Source organism: Heloderma suspectum, chromosome 1 (genome assembly GCF_057233095.1).
Source record: "Heloderma suspectum isolate Gila_16-S chromosome 1, 16-S_ref, whole genome shotgun sequence".
In the NCBI taxonomy this organism is placed as follows: Eukaryota; Metazoa; Chordata; class Lepidosauria; order Squamata; family Helodermatidae; genus Heloderma; species Heloderma suspectum.
In genome coordinates, this window is record NC_139458.1 from 415,519,743 (window position 1) to 415,538,786 (window position 19,044).

The window sequence follows — 19,044 nt, forward strand, 5'->3', positions numbered from 1 at the left end:
ATCCAAACTCATTTGGTTCTGTTATGCATTTCTCCAACATCCCTATGTGTAACCTGCTTTGAGTCTATGCTTTTAAAGGCAAGAAGTACAACAATAAACAGATCCCTACTAGGTGGTAATCTTCTCACATTTAACACTTAGATCTGTACCTAGATGATCTCAAGGCTAATGTTGAGCTCTGAGCAACGGGAGACATATAAACACACATGTGCATTTTAAACCCCTTCTGATTATCACTTGGGAATCCCTCTCTTCCCTCCCTCCCCCTTCAGTGAATGGACATTGCCATGTTTGCATGTTATTTTTTCCTGGTTTAAATGTAACTACACCTCCCTCCAGGTAGTTCCGAAGAAAACATTCCTACACTTGGGTACCCTAGATACCCCCTCATCGTGCCCTGTGACTAGACCCAGATACAATCCCATAATACAGTGTTTATTCTTGTCAGTATCACTTCACATTTCTTTGTTTTTAAAAAAGAGAATACCACTGGTATAGGTGGTTCAGTGCTACCGTGTGCATTTAGGGTGCTTACAGATAGATGGCTCCTAGCGCTACTAATCAAAAGGCATTGTGCAGCTATTCCATCTTCTTTTCCTTAATGGTTTTTTTTGTGGAAAGAAAAATGGTGGAAGAAGAGGTGGGAAAACACAGAAGGGTTACAAGCAGAAGATGTTGTCTGGACCCACCCTAAATTCCATGAACAATGCAGGTCAATTGCATAATAAAAGCCTAGTCTGGAATCACTCATAGTCTTTAAAAAAAAAATGCAAGACCTTAAAAGATGATTGGGAACTGAGGATAGGGAGTGAGCAAGAAAGATCCGAGTGAAAAAAGTGCAGAGATAGGCCACTGTTTTTCCATTTCTGCTGTAAACTGTCTCTTTAAAGTTGCAGTTTACTAATTACGCAGTGACCTGGTGCACATGCCGTGGCAATTCCTGGGTTGTTTAACCCAAGGTTGTTTAACCCAAAGCATCTGGAGTGCACCAGGTTGGAGAAGACTGCTTTATATGATGCAATGTACCATTTGTGCCATTAATTCAGCATTTTCTTTTGTTAGTTAGATGACATCATTTAAGTCCTGAGCATGACATTTCTGGCAACCAGTTTGGCTGCTTATATGATGAAGTTAAAAGTGCTTTTATTTTAAACTTTCTCCTCTATATTAAATAAGAATGATTAATTGGATTGACTTTTAAAAAATGTATCTTTTCCCTCTCTGATGCAAAGCAAGCAGTGGGGGGTGGTGGGGGGGAGAAGCCTGCAACTCCAGCAGTCACACCACCTTGCAACCACTGGCACTTGCACTACTTTTGCTCTGAGATTCTTCAGAAGAAAATGAGTTGGCACGTTATTGAACTTATCTTCTACTGAATCCAAAAGCGCTTACTGGGCTGGTTCACATGTCACAATGGCAATACCTGAGTTGTTTAACCCAGGAATTGTAGAGACGAGCAGAGTATGCAAGCTGCATGGTAATCATTTCCATTTTCAGTTAACAACTCAGGAAATGCCCCATTCCTGGGTTCTTTTGGGATGTGAGAACTCGGAAACTCTGGAGAGTTTATGGGTTAAACTACCCACAGTTAACCCAACAATTGTCCATGGTTTATTGTTAGGTTAACTCTGGGTTGTTTAACCGATAAATCAACCCAGAGTTTCCAGGTTTGCATGTCACGAAAAAAGTAATTTTAAAGCAGAAATTACAAATGGCAGCTTGTGTGCTCTGCTCGTCCCCACAATTCCTGGGTTAAACAACTCAGGTATTGCCATTGTGACATGTGAACCAGCCCAGTAAGTGCTTTTGGATTCAGTAGAAGATAAGCAGCTCCCTTAAACTTGGTCAGACCATTGGTCCACCTAGCCCTGTATTGCCAACATGGACTGGCAGCAAATTCCCGCTCGGAATTTTTCCAGCCCTATCTGGAGATGCCAGGGATCAAACCCGGGTCCTTCTGCATGCAAAGCAGTGTGCTCTGTCACTGAGCTCCCCCCCACCCCCATGGGACTTACCTCTGAGTAGATATGCTTAGGTTTACATTGAACAGCTGTAGTCTCATGAATACTTGGGAGTAAGCCCCAGAACCTTGATTGGGCTTACTTGCAAATAAACATGCATAGGGTCAAGCTGTAGAGCCCATCATGTCTGACTTCTCATTGCCATTCGCTTCACTGGCCAGAGTGCCTTTCCCCAGTCCTCCTCTTTTAATTTGGCACTTGAAGGCAGCTTCACACATGAGGTATTTACTGTACAGAGATAAATCAAAGGTATATGCACTTTCTAATGGTTGTATACAATGTTAGTCTAACTTAAGTCCTATTCATTTCTATCGGTTTACTCTAAGCAGGACTAACACTGGATACAACACTGAATAAGGTTCGTGACTGCTTCTTAACGTGGCTAGAATTCTGTTGATAAGCCCTTAATACCATCACAGAACCTTTCTGGTGAATCTCCTATACTATGTGCGATCAGTGATCAGTCGTTGTGGTGTTACTGCAATGCGTTGTTGTTATAATGAGGACTGTTATGTGACTGATGCTTTTTAATGTAGTGTTGCAATTTATAAACTTGCTGTAACTCAGAATAAGAGAACAGAGGAAAGGCATTTAAAATTTGATGGAGTATTCTGGCCAAAGAAGGCTTTGCATTTGCATTACAAAGCAATTTTTCCACTCCAAACTGCTCCCCCCCCCCAAACCCACTTTAAGCCTCATGTGTGAAAATATCCTAAGGCAGAACAGATATTGGAGCACTAGATTAAATTTTAGGATGTTTTATTTAATTGATTTGGTGAATTTATAAGCCAGTGGCTCCCAGCATGGCATACACTTACAAACAATAAAAACACAATAAATATGCAGACGTAAAAACAGTAAAATCATTCCAGCAGCAGACCATTACCAGGTAATGTGCAGCATGCCACCTGCGCCAGAAAAAAACAAACCAAAACCAGTTGCAGCCTTCTCACCAGATGGGGATAATGAAAAGCACAAGTTAGCCATCGCCACAATCTGATGATCTGGGTTCAGTCATCCAAGAGCAATGAATGGAAGGCTGCAAATTCCAAATGACCAGGGCAGACTAATGGCGCAACCCTATGCATGTTTAGACAGAAAAAGTCTTCCAACTCCCAGCATTGCCCAGCCAGCCATGCTGTGCTGTGCAGGGTGGGTGTGGGAGAGGTTCAATATCAAATGTGCAAAAAAGAGAAATTATCAAAAATCCTACACATCCATATTTTGATTTTCTCTGGCAAGAATCAGTCTTTCCCTGGACCTTCATTCCCTGAGGGAATTGCCAGCAATGGAGAGGGAGAAACAGCATGTCTCTGACAGCCAGCAAGATAAGGAGATTTTACAAAGGCTCAGGAGAAGAGACTATTTGCCTGAGAAAACCACTAGTAACTCAGAGAAGAACAAATGTACTCCCTGTATTACTTGAGATACTTATCTCTCTCCCCATCTCAGAACATTTGAGTTCAAAACATTAACACGTGGAATTTGTTGCATCACGGTTGGACACTGCCTGCCTTTTTGCTACTGGGCACAGTAACCACTGTCAGCGGTAGGTGTTTCTATTCACTTCAAGGTTTCATCATGACCTCAGTCTTGTTTTGTGGTTACCTTTTATGTGTTTATTTTTAACATTTTAAGCTCACCTTTCAGTATGCTTAAGGTGGTAACAATCAATGGTTTTTTAAAACAACAACAACAACAAAATAACCGCTTAAAATTATAGTACAGTTCAAAACAGAGTACAAACAGCAGCAGTAAAAACCCTCTTCAAAAGGCAGCACTAAAATTGCCCACTGGAAAGGATGGGTCTTAGCTGCCCGGCAATGGCAGCCACCAGCAAAGGGGACAAGCTAACTTCTTTGGGCAGGATGTTCCAGTGTCTGAACACCTCCATCAAAAAGACCCTATCCCTCTAGCCCGCCCACCCTACTTCCAATGGTGGTGGTAGGTTGTGAGGCGAGGGGACAAAGGGGGGTCTCATAGCTGATCTTATGGTTTGAAGAGTTTCATAATAGTGGAACTGATTTGTAAGATTGTTTTCTTTCTAAGATTGTTGGCTTTCCTATATCTAGTCCCCAATCCTGAACTGACACCATGTAATGTAAAATGTAGAAGTGGGAGTAAAGCAGCCTTCCCTAACTTGGTGCCCTCCATATGGTTGGATTGCAACTCCCAGAATTCCCCAGTCAGCATATTGGGAGTTGTAATTCCACGCATCTGGAGGGCACCAGGTTGAAGAAGGCTGGTGTGAAGGCAACTCACTCCGAAAAGTCTGCAAAATGTCGCCCAGAATATTCATGTGTACATTAAACAAGATCAGTGACAGGATGGAGCCTGTGAAATCTCTCCTGAGAAGTCCCCAAAAAGACAGCAAGCCACCCATTTTTGCTGTCCTTCCTGCAGGAATAAGCAGATTTGTGCGAGACCAATTGTCACACAAACTCCTGCCAGGTTCCGCAACATTTTGTATCAATGGTGTGGCCAGCAAAAGGTCAATAAAATGGGAAAGCACAGATGAACATTGCAAGTAAAAGCAAGCAAACAACAAGGCTACAAGTATGCCAGAAATGGCAGTGGCGGGGGGCATTAGAAACACAGCAGCTACGAATTGTTTTATAGATCTCGTCTGAGATACATATTTTTAGCATTTGAGGTTCTGGCGTTTTGGAGTTAACCACAGTGATAATTTCACATCGTAACTCATGCAGGCTGAAGTATTCATATTTCTACCGAAAAAGTCCCTCCACAGAGCTTTCCAGAGCTGACAGATATAGCCCAAGTGATGCGATGTAAAAGCAGCTCAGAACATCAGCTGGAGAATTGCCTGGATTTAATCAGTTAATTACTTTCTACATATGGGAGGGGAGATTTAAACCTTCTACTCATAAATTTCAGGCTCATAATGTTTGGATGTTGGCAACTTGTTTTATTATTTTATAGTTACTGTTTTAAATTCACAGCTACTATTGGTGCCTTGTATTGCTCTAGCTTCTGCAGACATTTGGTGTGGAGTCACATGGTTGTAATGGTCTCTGAAAATGAGAAAGACACAGACTGCATTCTTTAAACTAATCTGGAGCAGGCTCATTCATTCAACATGACTATTCTGGATCAAACAGCTGGAGGTCTGCAGCCGCAGTGTATAACAGCCTTCTGCAATCTACTACCCTCCAGATGTGCTGGACTGCACCTTCCACAATTCCCAGGCAAATGGGGATTATGGGAGTTGCAGTCCAATATATCTGGAGAGCACCACACTGGGGAAGGCAAGTGTATCGTACTTTTTGTTGGCTCCAACTCCTAATACCTTCCCTACATTTGGGTATATCTACATGACAAATTTACTGTCAGTTCTGGCTCAAGGTTTCTGAGGGCCCTTGGGCAACACACCCTCAATGGGCCCCCTCCCTCAGTGAGTCTTCCTTCTCACTATCATTGTCACCAGCTGATATTGCTACTCGTCCTCTTTCTTATCATCGCTACCCCTTGCTTGCTTGAAAGGCAAAGAGCCAGTGAGCAACTACGCAGTAGTATCCTCCTCCTCACTGCCTCCGTTGTTTGGGCCAGAGTGAGAGGTAGTTGAACAAGCAGATTGCAGTGGAGGAACAACTCCAGAGAGCTTTTGTCAGTGGGCCCCTGCTGGAGTGTGGGTCTCAGCAGGTGCCCAACCATGCCTACCTGTGACAGAAGGTATTCAGAGAGAGAGTGAGAGAGAGAGAGAGAGAGAGAGAGAGAGAGAGTTATATAACTTCTTTATTCTATGGCGTTTTCCCCCTCAACGGAAGTGCTGTGAAGTTGGAAATTTTGATTTTAAAATGTAGAGGATGTTCACTTGAAAAGCAGGTCAATAGAAAGAACAAGCCATTCTTTTTATCTCGAGATGTTGAACCTCAGGCCCATGGCCAGTGTGGTGTAGTGGCAAGAGTGTTGGACTAGGAGCTGGGAGATCTGGGTTCTAGTCCCCATTCGGCCATGGAAGCTCACTGGGTGACTTTGGGCCAGTCACAGACTCTCAGCCCAACCCACCTCACAGGGTTGTTGTTGTGAGGATAAAATGGAGAGGAGGATGATAATGTAAGCCGCCTTGGGTTCCTTGCAAGAGGAAAAAAGGCGGGGTATAAATGCAATAAAATAAATAATAAATAAATGGCTAAATCCACCCTGCCTGAGAGCCAGGCCCATAGCCAGCCTAAAAATTTGAGAGGGGCTGTCAAATGTAGTGGGTTATTTCATCTGGTTTGCAGGCCTTTTAAAGACAACATTGTTTTCTTTTTTTAAATTGTTTGTAAAAAAAATAAACAATCGGGGGCAGAGAAAATTTAGGGGGGCAGGGCACCCCCCCACCCCGGGCTACAGGCCTGGTGAGATCCCAATCCAGCCCTTAGTGTTCCTAAGATGGCCACTGTCCTTTCTCCTGGCACCACCCCTTTCCCCTAACTACTGGTTTTCCGGCTTTTCCACTGTTCTTTTCCCATTTTAAAAGGTTGAAATGCCTCTCCTAAGGCTTAGTTGCTGGCAGTAAGTGTGTTAAGGTAAAATATGCTGGTATATTGACCCTGCCCACTTCTGCCGTTGGCCCCTCCCACCACTGGAATGTGGCCTTCAAGAACATCACCGAAATGGGATTCAACTCCTAGGCTGAACGAGGTTCAACACCCCTGCTCTTAACCAAAGTATGGGTTTACTTTCAGACTCCAAGGTTTCTCCATTTCAAGCTAATTTTTGAAAATATCATCTCTTCTAGCCTATGTGTAGTTTTTTTTTGGTGTCTTGGCAGGAAAATCTGAATACACATACTAATACAGAGAGAGAGAGAGAGAGACATAGATTTAGAGCTCTGGAAATTCTCCACAGTCATGAGGGCTAAGCTCCAGCCCAGATCACAGTGCCAGAAAGCTTTCCCCCTACCTTTCTTGCTCCATAGTCTTGGACCTGACATTTCAGTACAGAGAGCCTATCTGAGACAAGCTCTGTTTGAATTGGTAATTCCTTGCTCTTTGGCAGCTTGCAAGATTGAGCTACAGTCCCTCCAGTTCAATAACTTGCCAACTCACACTCATTTTCTTCTGAAGAATCTCAGAGCAAAAGTAGTGCAAGTGCCAGTGGTTGCAAGGTGGTGTGACTGCTGGAGTTGCAGGCTTCTCCCCCCCACTGCTTGCTTTGCATCAGAGGGAAAAGATATATTTTTTAAAAGTCACTCCAATTAATCATTCTTATTCAACATAGAGGAGAAAGTTTAAAATAAAAGCACTTTTAACTTCATCATATAAGCAGCCAAACTGGTTGCCAGAAATGTCATGCTCGGGACTTAAATGATGTCATCTAACTAACAAAAGAAAATGCAGAATTAATGGCACAAATGGTACATTGCATCATATAAAGCAGCCTTCTCCAACCTGGTGCACTCCAGATGCTTTGCGCTTCAACTCCCATCAGCCCCAGCTGAATGGTTAGGGATGCTGGGTGTTGTAGTCCAAAACATCTCAAGGGCACCAGGTTGGGGACAGCTGATATAAAGTAATTGGGAAATAGTTTGGGTGGAGGCTGAAGGAATTTTGGCTTGTCTGAGACGACCCATTGGCCGAGGCAAGATTTGAACCAGGGACTTCCTGGTTTAGAATTCACACTCTTTCAAAAACGTAATGATCAATCATTAATGCATTAAGATTTTTCATTGTCAATAACAATGAGTGATAGTAGAAATGGAGGAGAGGAATTATAACTAAAACATAAAGTTCTGAAAAACATATGTCCTTTTGAGTGGTACATAACTATTAGAAAGAAAAGAGGCTTATAACAAATTGCCCCTGGTCCCAATGGGAACTTTCCTCCCAATGCAAATAGCAGCTTCAGAGGATCAATTTTCATCAGGACCACCACAGTGGGGAGAGAGGAGCCCCCCTCCCCTCCTGCTACAATCCTGATAAGTATCAGCTGCCCCACCCTGCAGCTGCTATTTGCATTATTTGTAAGTTGAGGGATCATTTTGACAATTTTCTGGGGTTAGGGTGAAAATCTGCCAAACTTACTGGCAGTGGCATTCCTCTTGCCTGTTAAATGCAAAGTTTAATTTAGGCTGCAATCCTATACACACACACTTACCTGGGAGTGTCTACTCAGATGTAGTACTTCTGAGTTGACACATTTAGGATTGTACTGTTAGTAGCATCTAGTTTGATCCTTAGTCGTTACTTCAGTGATGACATGGAGAAGCCATTAGCATAGGATTGTGCTGTAACGGTCTTGGCCTTAATATTTATTTGTACTTGTTTATTTCATTCATTTATAGACGACTTACCATATCCAAAAATATGTCAAAGAGGTTTACATTCCAAAACCAATATTGATTTATTTATTTACTTACTTACTTACAACATCTGTATACCATGCCACATCTTAAACAGATTCTGGAGTGGTGAACATAAAAAGTAAAATGATAAAGAGATAAAAAGAATTAAAACACCATATTAAAATTGTTTTTTTTAAAGCAGAATACCAATAAAAACCAGGGCTGGTCAATTAAGGAATACTGCCTGGAAAAGAGTTGTTTTCAGGAGGCACTGGAAGCAGCACAGTGTCAGCACCCGCCTGACCTCCAGGGGCAGGGAGCTCCAAAGAAAGGGGGCCACCACACTGAGGGCTCTTTTGGTTGACTCCAGTCGGGCCATAGGTCCATGTGGAACCACCAGGAGCAAGCTCTCTGATGACTTCAGTGACCAGGCAGGTTGGTAAGGGAGAAGGCGCTCTCTTAGGTATCCTGGCCCCAAGTTGTTTAGGGCTTTGTACACTAGTACCAAAACCTTAAACCTGGCCTGGTAGTGAATAGGCAGCCAGTGCAGTTCCCTCAGCAAAGGAGTTGCATGCTGAAAAGGGGCTGTTCTCAACAACAACTAAGCTGCTGCATTCTGCACTAGCTGCAACTTCCAGAGCAGCCTTAAGGGCAGCCCCGCATATGCAAAACATGCATTAAAATTCAAAACATCATCATAATAGGATGACAAATCCTCATAAATTAAAACTCAGAACTCAAAAAGAGTTTTTAATTCAGCCATTCAAAAACTGGGTAGCACAATCCATCACCAGAAGTCAGGAAAGGCCTGAGTGAAAAGATGCATTTTTAGCAGACACTTAATAGCATTCCGCTGTTGGCACCTCCTGGGAGAGGGCATTTCAAAAGGTGGACACCAGTATGAAGAAGTCCTGCTTCTGGATTGTTGCCAGATGGCAATCTACAGGTTGCAGTACAACAAACAAGGCCTCCCCAATCTTTGCAATTGAACAGGTCTGTATCAGGGAACAAGGTTGCCCTGTAGCCTGGTCCCAAGTTGTTCAAGGCTTTCTATGTCAACACCAAGACCTCGAACTTGGCTCCGTAGCTAACAGGCAGCCACTGCAGTTATTTTAACACTGGTATAATATGTGCCTGGCCGGTCCCCCACTCAGCATCCTGGCTGCCACATTTTGTACCAGCTGCAGCTTGCAGACCACATAAAGTATATTACAGTAATCTAAATGTGTTCTGTATTTGTGGTGTGTATTTCTTACTTTTTAAAATTAGAAATAAAGCAAATGACATGAGAAAGATGACTTCAAGCTTTCTTCCTAGAGTTACCAAATCTGACCCCAGGTGGGGCTTGTTAAGGGCTCACGGGCAGTTTGAGGGGATGTAGTCTCCCTCTGTACCAACTTTCCTACTGCTCCACCCACTCTCCTGTTCTGCCTGCTATGGGATGTATTACTTTTCTTGGTTCAAGGTTTTGCATTCCAACCTGAAAACCTGCCCCATAACCCCAGACCAGTACGGATGGAGCTACACTCTGTATAGACTCAGGCCCCATCTACACCGAGCTTTTACTCCAGGGCAGGTGCAAGTCAAGGCCCCTCGTGATAGATGACGTAGTCGCAACTTCGCAGCCATCTGTGGTTTTTGCCCGGAAAATGCCGAGTTCCAGGGAGTAATTTTACTGCAGTGGGGGGGGGGGTATTGCGGGTTCCCCTGTGGTTGCGGGCCATCTGTTCCTTCCCCGAACCAACTTCACATTTTACAGTGGGCGTGTTGTAGGCGTGCATATTGCCTGCGTCAGACTGTCATGCCCCTTGACTCCCTCCATCCCTTTGCAGCTGCGCAGTTACAGAGGCACCAAGGGGTGTTTTCATCTATTTAATCACAGTTTTGCACAGTTTTGCAGCTTTGTATCTTCACAACGGTTGTGGACTCAGTACCCAAGAGCCGGGGGGGGGTCCTTGGGGGAGGACCGACATTGCTCCAGCCACCATTTAAGAGCGATGGCTAAGTACGTAGCGCTCACGCTTCTGAGTGTGAACCATCGCGAGAATCTCGGGCCGGGGAACTGACAAACTAATGGTGCAGAAATGAAAGAGCACAAAACACCCACTTTTTACCTAAAAAGGGACAGAAAGACACAGCAGAGCCCCTCAAATACAAAACACCCACTGAAGTGTCACACCCCCACACTCAGGGGACTGCACAGCTTTGCACAGTATAATAGCAAAAAAAAATAAGAGGGCACGGTGAGTCTGTTAGGGAAGCACGCAGTACATGGCGAGTGTATCGCAGGGCATGCTGACTCAAGGCTGCATTGCTGCACAGTTGTGATGGGGTGCGGGGTCAAAGCGGTGCCATATAGATGCAGTCTCAGAGACATTGCCTTGTATTTTATTAACATAAAGAACTAGTGCCCTCGCAGTGAAAATAGGTTCTGGAGATAATCTCTGTCTAAGGATGGACGAAAGTCCCTTACCTGGTCCCGCAGCTTGCGTCACGGTGGGGGGGAGGCGCTCCGGTTCTCCCCCTGAAATTCTTGGTGGGGGGGGACGTGCCCCGCCCCCCCAGCCTAAATTCAGGCCGGGGGGGAGGCGCCCCATTCCTCGCCGGCGAAATTCAGGCCGGGGGGGAGCGCCCCATCTCCCCGGCCGCGAAATAAAAAAAGTAAATTGAAAAAAAAAAAAAAAAAACGTGATAGGTTACGTAACAATTTACGTAGCCTATCATGGCTAGATTTTCAAAGTCAGCCGTGATAGGCTATGTAAATCTTTACGTAGCCTATCACGGCTGACTTTGAAAATCTAGCCATGATAGGCTACGTAAATCATTACGTAGCCTATCACATTTTTTTTTTTTACTTTACTTTGTAATGGTGGCGGCGGCAGCCGGTCTGAAGACCGGCCGCTGCCTCCGCCCCCGCTGAAACGCCGCCGGGACCCGCCGCCAAGAGGGACATTCGCATGAAGTAAGTCCCATCCCGGGGGGGGGGGGAGAATTTCCCCAACAATTTCGGGGGGCCAAATGCGTTGGCATTCGGCCTCCCGGAGATTCGTGGAGAAATTCTCCACCATCCCTATCTCTGTCTCAAATTAAGTCCTGTTTATGTGGACCTTCATAGCTTTGCAAGTACTGTGTCCCTGCCAGAGGGAGAACAGCTAGAGGTTTTCTACTTGTTGAAACAGCTAGACTTTCATCAGTAAGTCTGATTCTGTTCATTTAGAACTCAGTCGAGACCAAGGTTTTCTCTCCCACTGCAAATGTTAAATTAGCACAGCAAAACTAGGAATATTGTGTTATCATTGTTATTGTGTTATCACTGGTGTTGTGAATGATCACCATGCTTATCTTAAACACACAAAAAGTGTAGGTAGCCATGTTGTTATGAGGTAACAAGCAAGCTTTTGAGTTATGTTGAACTTTTTTTAAAGCTGGATATTAAGCAAAACAGCGAAAAGTGGGAGAGGGGAAAGTTTGGCAGGAGGGAAAGATCCCAAAGTCTTCATTTCATATCTTTCTGGAATGGAGTGTGGGGAATGCTATGCGGACTTAATTAGATTAATTATCATTAGATTTAATACAACGCAATTTGGCTTCTGTTGACTCTTTACCTCATGCATCACCCAAAATTAATCTCCGGCTTTACCAATGTCTTTATTTAGAAGATTTATAGCCCACCTTTCGATCACAGGATTGATTCTCAAGGTCATTTACAAGCAACAGGTTGTAAGAATTCCCCCAAAAGCTTATGGTTCTCTCTTTCTCCCATACACACACATACACACCAGCAGCCTTTAGCCCTCCAGCTGATGGATGGTGCCAGACCATGCTTCTCTTTGGTTCTGCAGCCCCAGAGCAACTGTTAGCCAGAGCCAAGTGTTCCTGTCCCACCCCCATGTCCCCCATGCATCTCGCGTGGGCCTTGATCGCAGTTTGTGACCTTTTGACCCCACCGTTTACAAACCCATTTTCTGTATAGCCATGTATATAGCTCTATATCTGTCAACCAGGGAGAGGCTTGGTGCAACTGCCAAAGTGGGCTCCAGTCCACAGAAGTGTATGCTACAATAAACCTGTTAGCTATTAAGGTGCCCCACGACTCCTTTTGGGTTTTGCTATAACAGGCTAACAGATGCCCCCCTGGAATCTGGGGTGTGCTTTGTCATTTGAAGGCAGGAGTGTGGTTTGCTTTCCTATGAAGCGTCACTGTCCCATCTGGCATGTGTGTGAGGTTCCCTTTGAGCTGTCCGCTTTTGCGACATTTCAGGCTGCTGGGTGGAGCCGGCAGTTGAAAACTGCCCGCCGCTCTGCTCACAGAGACTGGAGCCAATTGCTTTCCCTTCCTTGGGTTTAGGTTTGGAGGTGATGATAGTGATGGGGAATTCCAGGGGGAGTCATCTTTTCTTGATTTCCTTTGTTTATTTACAGATTTGTCCAATGGATTCTCTTGCACTTTTCAGCCACAGGCTCTTGCTAGACAGATGGCTCATGTGCTGGTATTGCTGACCCAAATCCCACAAGCAGTCTCCTTCTAAATGGCCGGTGATATTTGCAAAGGTGTTTTATATAGCAAAACATGATGAAAAGAGAAGGGTATTTTTAGGCTGTGGGTGTGGATCAAGGGGGAAAGCGGCATCTGATAGGTTTTTTGCTTTAAAAAAACCAACAACCGCAGAACCTTTCTGTGATGGGGTCAGAGTTTGGAGTGGCTGAAGGCCAGAGGCAGACCAGAGTTGGCTCTCTGCTTCCAAGGTCAGAGGCAGCATGTCTCTGAATACCAGTTGCTAGGGAATAACAGTGGGAGAGGTCTGTTGCCCTCATGTCCTGCTTGTGGGCTTCACAGGGGCATCTGGTGGTGGCCACTGGGGAAAACAGGATGCTGGACTCAACAGGGCTTTGATCTGATCCAGCAGGGCTCCTCTTATGCTCTTACAGTTTATTATCCTCTCTGAAAGAGCCATTTTAAGCTCTGCTAACCCCTGATAACTTCAGCTTCTTAAAAAATAAATAAATCTTGATTTCTGTCCTGCTCTGTTAGAAGCAGCCAAATCCTGCTGCCCTATCTTGAACTGAGCAGTACTTTTACTTTGCAAATAATCTTAACCACAACCCGTGGGGCTCTTCACAGTATAGGAAGCTTCTCCGTATGAGAGAGTACAGAGCAAAATCACGGTATTGACGTGTATTCTTTTCTGGATAGGGTTGATTAAAGAGCCTAGCTTGTGCCAAATAGATATGCATTATTGTTTAATAATAATAATAACCACCACCACCTACTTACCTGGCTTTTCCATGCTGCTTATGGCCAGAATGTCCAAAAAAGCAAATATGGCAGAGTTTCTTTCTTTTTTAATTGGAAATAATTTTGGCAGCTCTGAAGGAGACAAGAAAGGACGAGAGAAGAAGGAGAATTTAAGACAGTGAATAGAAGACACTGGAGTGGGGATAGGAAGAAATTACACAGATATGTGGTCTAAGGAGGACACTGTAGAATAACCAGTAATGTAAGAGTAACATGCACTGGCTCAGAATTACAGATCTATGAGACTGATGTGTGTATCCACTGCTCAGATGGTTGGCACAGTCAGCTTTGGTGGAGCCATCATGTGTTTTGAAGTGGAGGAGGTAAGGATAGAGGCTTGAATTCAGAATTTTCACAGACTGCCCCTCCCAAATAGGTGATTTGCTCTGATCTTACCCCAGCTCATGGGACTGGACCTGGCATGGGGGCCTTCTGTAATGTGAATGTGTATCTGCATGTTTGATCCCATTTAGATATGTAAAGAATAGTCCTTTAAATTTTCCACTGGTATGGCAGGTCCAGACATAAAATATGCAGAGAGAGGCATTTGTAGTCCCTCTGGTTATAGACTATATCACTTTTATGTTCTGCATATCACTTGGCATGTGGCTGGGGCAGTATACATGATAAATCATAGTAATATTAGAATAGAGTAGGAAGGGGTGCTGATCACATAATAGGAGGCAAAGGCCCTAATATCTCTCGTGAGTACAATGAAGTTAGTCAGATTTTAATATCCAGATTTAATATCCAGATTTTAATATCATTAGGTAGGATAAGATTTTGGATGCCTTTAAAGGGCCAGCAAATTGATGATGATGATGATGATGATGATGATGACGATGATAATGATGGTGGAGCAAGCCCTGATGTTGCCTTTGCCTGCTCCAGTTGGACTCCCCCTCGCCCCCCCACAGGGCTAACTGACATCCATGGCCCTATGGGGAAGAAGAAAGAGCGAGCGAGCAGGCAAAGGCAACATCAGGGCCTGCTCCAGTTGGACTCCACCCCACCCCACCCCACAGGGCTAAGTGACATCCATGGCCCTGTGGGAAAGAAGAAAGAGCGAGGGAGCAGGCAAAGGCAACATCAAGGCCTGCTCCGGTTGGACTGACCCTCCTTTGGGAGATGATTGGGGGGAACGGGGCCATCCCACCAGCCCTGCTGACAGTCTACCTAATTCTTTTTTCTCCCCTCCCCATTGTCTTTTCCTTGTGTGTTGTGTCTTTTTTAGATTGTAAGCCTGCGGGCAGGGACTGTCTTCTTTGTTCGTTGATTGTAAGCTGCTCTGGGAGCCTTTTTTGGCTGAGGAGCAGGATAAAAATACAACAGATAGATAGATAGATAGATAGATAGATAGATAGATAGATAGGATTGTGCCCTAAAGAAACTACCGCAACAATATGTATGGCCATGATTTAATTCTTTTGGACCAGTTTGCCTATATTATTATTAGTTGCAGTCACAGTATTCTGCCGTCTATGCATGGTGCTTTACTAAATACAAGAGGACAAGTGTCCCCATACTGAGTGACTTACTCATTATTCAACTCAGAGGAGACATCAGAAGAAGGGGAGGGAAATGGGGCATGACTAACCAATAGACAGCATAAGGCCAGGGAACTGGATTGTGTTCAGAGGACATCAACAAAGATGGTGAAGGTCTGGAGACTACCTTGTTCTATGAGGAACGGTTGAAACAGTTGGGTTTGTTTAACCTGGAGAAGAGATGATTTAAGAGGTGATAAGATTGTCATCTTCAGATATTTGAAGGGCTGTCTCATAAGAAGCAAATCCACCAGAGGGTAGGGCCTGGACCAAGGGCTTCAAATTACAGGAAAGGGGATTTCAGCTAAACTTTAGGAAGAACCTCCTCCTGGTATGGACTGTTTGACAGTGGACGAGGCTACCTCGGAAGATGGTGGACTCCCGTTCATTAAATACTGTCGATTTTAATCAGAGGCTGGAGGGCTACCTATCAAGAGTGCTGCAGTAGTGGATTTCCTGCATCAGCAGGGGATAAAACTATATGACCTTTGAGGTCCCTTCCAAATCTATGATTCTGTGATTCAGCCTGGCAAGAATACTGACACTGTAAATAATTCCCTGCCACTGGAAATAATTCCTCCAGAATTACTGCCTGCAAGTGAGTTGTCCTTATCATACAATGGCAGCACAGGAAAGTACCCCTGCCCTTACTTTCTCTGTCAAATTATCCTGAAAACAGACAATAGCTGAAAGTGGTATGGAAGAGGTATTATTGTCTTTGCTATAGACATACATTTCCTTTTGCCTTGCTACCCTTTCCACTCAAAACAGTCCTACTGGTTTTTGAAACACTACAAAGGCCTGCAAAATCTGTTTACTGGAGATGGTAGTGGGGCAGTGGTGTACAATGCCTCTATCATGCCTCCTCCAACACTCTGAAAAAACTGTTGCTTGCTTCCAGACTTACCTGTGCCTTCCAGAGTTCAGCATTTGCAAATGCCTTCCAAGTCTATCTATACAGTATCTTAGAAGTTCAGATTTCAATAATCAATGCATGGAAGGCAACTTGAATACATAACACATCGTACTGGGAGTTGAGAGAGTTTATTTTCATTCCACATAGGTGGCTATTTTTAGATCCCCACCCCCATCCCAGTAACAGAGTATTTAATCCTTAAAAGGGCAAATCTATCTGAGTAACATAAAACTCATCAAGAAATTTTGGACACTTTAATTTAAAGAGTGTCCCATCTGGATGCTTTAATCTAAAGAGTGTCCCATTTGGCACAGTCTGGATACTTTCTGCTGAGTGAGATGAAATTGCTAAGACTCTCTGAGAGCTGGAACTCTGAAGAGAAGACCAAGATCTGTATAAGCTGAATAAACTTTGCGATCTCTTCCTCACCATCCCCCACCCGCATCAACCACAAGCTACACTCTTGATATGAACCATGTGTTTCAATTATTGAAAACAATACGGATCACGTCTGTATCAACAAGAAGAATGTTGCTTTATACTACTTCAATTACTGCAAAACAGAACCAGTTCCAAAGTTGGCAGAGCACCTTTTCATGCAGAAATAAACTAGGTGTCACCTGACAGGTAGCCAAAGCAATGGCTGGTTAACATCACCGGCGTGTGTTTGCTTTATCCTAATCTGACCCGTTTTACAACATTTAGGGGAGCTTAGCAGTGTCTTGTGCCTGGAGCGGGCTATGCTATCCTAGCCTCTGTGTTATCTGAATAAGTTGCTGTGTGTACTGACATAGGCTCCGGGCCAGGATATAGCGTGTGGGGAACTGAAGACGCGAGGAACAAAACACTGTCTGCTTTGAACAATGGAAGTAAAGTGTGCAGCTCAGGCCAGCGGACTTGATCCAACTGGCATGAGGGGAATGCCGGTCACACAGAACTGTGAAGAGTTCCGCATGTGCTGGAGCAGCCGTGTGATTGTTTTAGCATAGGCCCAACTTGTGGCAACTCGACAGTCGACCCACAGTTACAGAGTGGGCTCTTTGTGGGTGGAAAGCGGCTGTGGGCTGACTATGGAAAGAAGGGCAAATAACAGAGCCTGTGCATGGTGTGGAGGGGCACTTAGCTGATGTTGCCATACTCCCCCCCGCCCTTTTTCAGGTCTTGCTTCTGTGCCTTTAACAGCAGCCTGATAGTATTGGAATTAAACAGGTAATGCTTTCCCCATTGCTTTCTCTCCCTGTGACAGGGGGGAAAATTCACCTGCTGTGACAGACAGCTGTTAAAGGTGCAGGAATAGGATTCCCCCCCCCCAACAGTGAGAAATCTATTCTTAGTCATGTGAACATTTCAAAATGGGGCTCGTGGTTTTAGGATTGATGGACATCCTGCTATAGTTTAAGGCAGAGAGTGGTTTGCTTTATATAGTTCCCCCCTCTCTCAATCTCTCCTTAATTTTGCTTGCTTTGCTTATTGTATGTTAAATATATATCCTCCCATGACTATGTTTAGGCTGTTTTCTTGTTAACTCTGTGGGAGACCAACAACATGCAGTGTATAGATGCGAGGCACGACATCGCAGATTAGGGCCTTACGTAGTTATACATCTGGAAACATGGGAAATGCCAGCATTTTCAGGGTTAATCAGCAATCTGCTGCATATGAGAACGTGCTCAGAATGCCAACGGTCACGGGACATTTAAAACCTGCCCTTCGTCTTGACCTAAATCCATTTGTGTAAATATTCAACTTGTAAACTGTAGGCAATAATGCTGTAAATGTCAGAGTCAGGGCAGTAAATTGCAAAGGAGGGGATTGTGTGAACCCTATTTTTTCTGACCATTCTCTCCCTGTAAAATCTACTCAGGTGGGTGAAAAGCATATGGAACCACTAGAATCAGTACCTAAAATCCAAGTGATTTTGATGCTGATTCTAGTAAACACATTTTCCTGGAAGTACAAATCATTGGAGGCAATTGGATTTAGTTTCAAGTGCTTTGCATTGGGGTGTCAGGCCTTCCAGTCATCTCCTTCATTTGAACCATTATGAAATAAAGCTTTAAAAATGAATATATATTTGGATATTTCCATCAATTCATATCATATTCCTAAGTGTACATTTAACACAAAAACAGGAAAATGCTTCATAGAGACTAATTAGCAGGTTTAAGTTTCTTTATTCTTCTTCTCCATAAATTCTCATGTAGGGATCTCCTCTTGACTCACTACCAATGAAGCTATCTTGCAAGGTTGTCTGCTATCCCAATCTTAAATCTGAGCAGAATTGGAAATAATAGGAGACATATTGCCAAACTGTGTCTTTGCTATCTCTTCCTTGAATCACGTAGTACAACTTGGTACAAATACAATCCATGACATGACTTCATTGCGCTGTACATCTCCCCTTTCCTGCCACACATCATTAGCTGGTGAGATGCACAGCACTATGCTGTCATAGCATGCATTTGATGATGATGTCACGTGCATTATATTGTAATTCACATTATGAAGAGAAGGCAAAAAGCACTTCATTCTGCCAGGAGCTAACAGGAAAAGCAGCTGATGGACAAAGACCTCCATTTTAACTAGTAGCTCAGGTATTTAGTGACATCAGCCCAATTGGTGTTGTCATGTGCATGCGCACACACACACAGAAGGAAATTAAATTTAATTAATGTTATTTGCAGTGGTGGAAGGGCACATAATCTGGTTGGCCTTTTTCTGCGCTGTGGCCATTTCCTTTACATCATGCCTGCGGTGGGAGTCTGTAAAAGGTGGACTGGAGACCCCAACTCAAGAGACTTTAGTCTGCCAGTTGCCAATTGCTGACTATTTTATTCACAGCCTGTGCAGCCTCTCTCCACTGAAATCTATGGCAAAACTCCAGTTAAGTCACCCATTAAGTCTAGACAAAAAGATTGAGATCTCTTCTATAAATAACGTATGGGTGGCTACTAATAAAAGCAGTTATTTGCTAA

At 44.0% G+C, this 19,044-nt stretch overlaps 1 long non-coding RNA gene across 7 annotated transcripts in view; it reads left to right on the forward strand.

Moving 5' to 3' along the window:
• Nucleotides 1–5,215: 5,215 nt before the first annotated feature.
• Nucleotides 5,216–19,044, forward strand: part of LOC146360202 (uncharacterized) — a 237,175-nt gene continuing 223,346 nt past the window's right edge. For 5 of the 7 annotated variants that reach the window (XR_014786956.1, XR_014786955.1, XR_014786957.1 and 2 more), the window contains exon 1: nt 5,216–5,711. This is a non-coding gene — a long non-coding RNA (uncharacterized LOC146360202). The remainder of the gene's footprint in view (nt 5,712–19,044) is intronic. The other 2 variants (XR_014786959.1, XR_014786954.1) reach the window with 2 other exon arrangements.